Below are 3,871 nucleotides of genomic sequence, written 5' to 3' on the forward strand. Positions count from 1 at the left end.
AATGTCAAGAGCAAAAACAGAAATCATCTCATCACAGTTGAAAATGAAATTTGGTGCTTATCTCAAATAACAGAACTAATTATTTATGCATCAAAAAAAGCACAAGTATCACCTTTTTTACAAATATCATATTAAAAGGATATATATTCTTTACTTTTGCTTTCAAAAATAATGCTCTGTGCATATATAGGCTTGTAAAATAAATTTCTTAAAAACGTGTATAATAATTTTGTAATTCTATGTGTATAATAATCTTGCTACTATATTTAAATCTGATCACGTCAAGCAGTAACAAATTGTTTCTTCAAAATCTTGACTAAAACTGTCTTAAACTATATTTTTATTCATATGGTATTAGTAGCTTTAGTATTCAATATCGTCAGTAAATTTTCATGTTGAAAACATTAATTGAAATTGATTTATAACTTTTATGTAAATTAAATCTACAAAGCCTACCTATAGGAAATTAAATCCTATTTTGGCTTAAAACAGTTATTTAACAGAAATTTATTATGTTTGTCCCATGAGCTTTACAAATTTATGAAAGGAAAGAAATTCATTTCAAGCAGAGTAATCTACGCTTAACTACCTATATAGTATTTTTCAAGAAAGTTTCACTGAAAAGTTACTTTTTCTTTTTAGATAGGAAAAAACTACTCTTGCACATACCACATTAATATTGTCTCATAAAAATTTGTGATAAGACTTTTTAGTCTGTTGGCAGGCTGAATAATGGCTCCCAAAATTGTTCACATCCTAATCCCTAGAATCTGTTAATATGTTACTTTATATGGCGAAAAGGTTTAACAGATTGGTTAAATTTGGTATCTTAAAATAGGGAGATTATCCAGGTGGGCTCGATGTAATCATAATGGTCCTTCTAAGAGTGAGGCAGGAGCATGAGCATGTGTGAGCACTATTTGAAGATATTAAGCTGCTAACTCTGGAAGAAGGGGCCACCAGCCAAGGAATGCTGGCAAACTTAGAAGCTGGTAAAAGTGAAGAAATGGATTCTCCCCTAGAACCTACAGAAGGAACATAGCCCTGCTGACCTGTTTTGGTCTTCTGATCTCCAGAACAGGACAATAATAAATTTGTGTTGTTTTACATTATTAAGTTTGTGGTAACTTGTCACAGCAGCAGTAGGAAACTAATACATAGACCTAATTTGATAAGGGTAAGCACAAACACACACAATCCAATAGGTCTTTTCTTAATAGAAAAAAAAGACTAAGTTTCCTCCACCTACAGCTCTTTGCTTTGTGGGGTTTCTATGCTTGGTGGGAAGAGGCAACAAACAAAAAGAGTAGGCTAATAGGTTGACCACAGTAAATGGATCCCCTGGAAAACAGCATTTTCTGTTCAAAAGATCAATCACATCTATAAACTATTGACCCTACTAAAGCACCATGAGCTGCAGATATAAAAATATTTGTGCAAAAGTTCCCTGAGACTTGAAAGATTAAAAATGGCCATAGTACAATTCACTTGCTTATTTGTTCATTGTCTGTCCCCCTACGCCAGACAGGACACAGAGCCTTTCCTCACTGCTATATCTTCAGTGCCTAGAACACTGTCTGACAGTCTGAGTAAATGAATGAATGAATGATGACCATGGTTTCTAAACTAAAAATCAAAACACTAGTATGACGAAGGTCAGAAATGAGGCCTGATAGTGGCAGTATCTCCAGAAACATGAGGCCAGTGCTACAGACACAGGAGGGCCCACTATTCCTCACTCCTACAGAGATTTGTGGGCTTTATTGTATTTTAACACTAGCTCACTGTTAGCACATCGTTGCTGACTCTTTAGGCAGTGCCGTCCATATATGTTCATCTGTGTCATTTGCAGTTTTGAATCCAGTGGTATCTTAGTCTTTGCTTATCTATTACAGTGCAGTCTGTAACTACTGACTCATTGTCTCTGAAAGCGCTGCTTGTCTCCACTCTCCTTATGCCAGGTTCTGTAGCTCTGCCTTTCTTACAGGGCAAGCTCTCTAGTTCTCCCTATGAAAACACGTTCCATTCTGAAGCTGCATCCTCAATTCTCTATGTCAGAAGTTGGCAACTACAGCCCAGGGGCTAAATCCAGCCAAATATCTCCTTTTGTAAATAAAGTTTTATTGGAACACAGCCATGCCCATTTGTGTACATATTGTTTAAGGGTGCTGTCAATCTACAACTTCAGAGTTGAGTAGTTGCAACAGAGCTCTTATGGCTGCAAAGTCTGAGACATTTACTATGTGATATTTTACAGAAAAAATTTGCTGGATTTTTCTCTATGCTTCTATGGCTATTAGAAGAGGATTTTGACCCCTCTTCCATTGAAAAGACTTTTGCTTCTTGTTTGGAGTCAAAATTGAAAATTGTTCATGCTTGCAGTACAAAAACACCTGCTATAGGACAGTGTTACTTACCATTACCCAACTCCATTAGTGTCTTGGGATATTATAGTTTATTCACACAATGCACAATAGCATACAGATTACAAAAAAAGTTCCATGCAAAGAGAAGATATTGTCTTACCAGAGAAAATGAACATTTCAGATTGTCCAGTTACCCATAAATATGTGTAAGAAGCATTGATCTTGTTTTTATGATAGGTGAAAGATTTCATTGATTGGTTCAAACCCTTCTCTTCATGATATCTATTCTTGATAAATTCAATGAGAATTCTATGTGCAAAGCTGCTTTCCTGCAGCAAGTACCTGTGTATATTCTTTCATAATAATTGGGGCATTTTTCTTATAATTAATTTTTACACTTATACGCAATGACATTGAATCAGTAAGGCAAAAGTCCTAAATCTTCTCTCTTCTCTGAGAAAACTCCCTGTAGTTCAGCTACTGAAAATAGGAATTTTGTTCACTCCAAACAGTATTATTTATAGATTGCCAAAAATTTGCATTTTTGAGTGGACATTTATAGACCCCCATTATTTTAGCATTCTAAAATTTATATAATAAGTTCTGCAGCGTAATGAATTATTTGAGCATCAAATCCAGATTCTCAGAATGCACATTATCTGAGCATATCTCTCTCCTGACAGAAGGTGGCACTAGAGTTATGCTTGCGAAATTACTGCTAAATGTCTACAGCCAGGGTTTAATTAGCCAGCATTTAAACAGCTTGTCAGAATGGGAATCATGATATATGCAGTTTGTAGACTTTGAATATACCTATCAGAATCAAGACCATATCAATCAAACCGCTCAGAATCCCCTTCGAAAACCTTCAAACGAGTGCCACAATATATCCATTTTATACATGTTTACTGAGTCCCTGCTATGTACAAGGCAACCTCCAAATTTCTATATATTAGTGATACTCAGTACACAGTGCAGATATTGAAACATATCTTCTAGCGGAAGAGAGATATTAAATAAGCCATAGGCAATTACTGACAATGATAATTGTCCTGAGTATCAAAGCAGAGGCCCAGAATGCTATGACGTGATGTTGAAGGAGAACCTGACCTAGTGGTGGCAGCAAGGTAAGAGGTCTTCCTTGAGTCTTTCTTCCAGAAAGTGCTTATTCTTCATTCCTAATATGTCGTTTTTTCTAAATCCTATTTCTATTTCTACTCTTAAATACCACTCAATAATTAATTACATTATTAAAGTTCCATTCCATATTCCATTAACTCATCCAGCACTATGTAATTTCCCTTGGCTTTGCAGTGCTAGTTTGAGTTTTCAATAGAGCAATAGTTCTCACCCAGGGCAGGACCACCCTAGTGGGCAATTTAGAAATTTCACAATGATTTGGAGGGTGTTCCTGGCAGTGATGGGCGAGGGCCAGGAATCCTAGGCATCCCGCCAGGTGTGCAACCATCCTGCACAGGGAAAACTCACTCCTCATCCCTCACGAC

Source organism: Cynocephalus volans, chromosome 9 (assembly GCF_027409185.1).
Source record: "Cynocephalus volans isolate mCynVol1 chromosome 9, mCynVol1.pri, whole genome shotgun sequence".
NCBI lineage: Eukaryota > Metazoa > Chordata > Mammalia > Dermoptera > Cynocephalidae > Cynocephalus > Cynocephalus volans.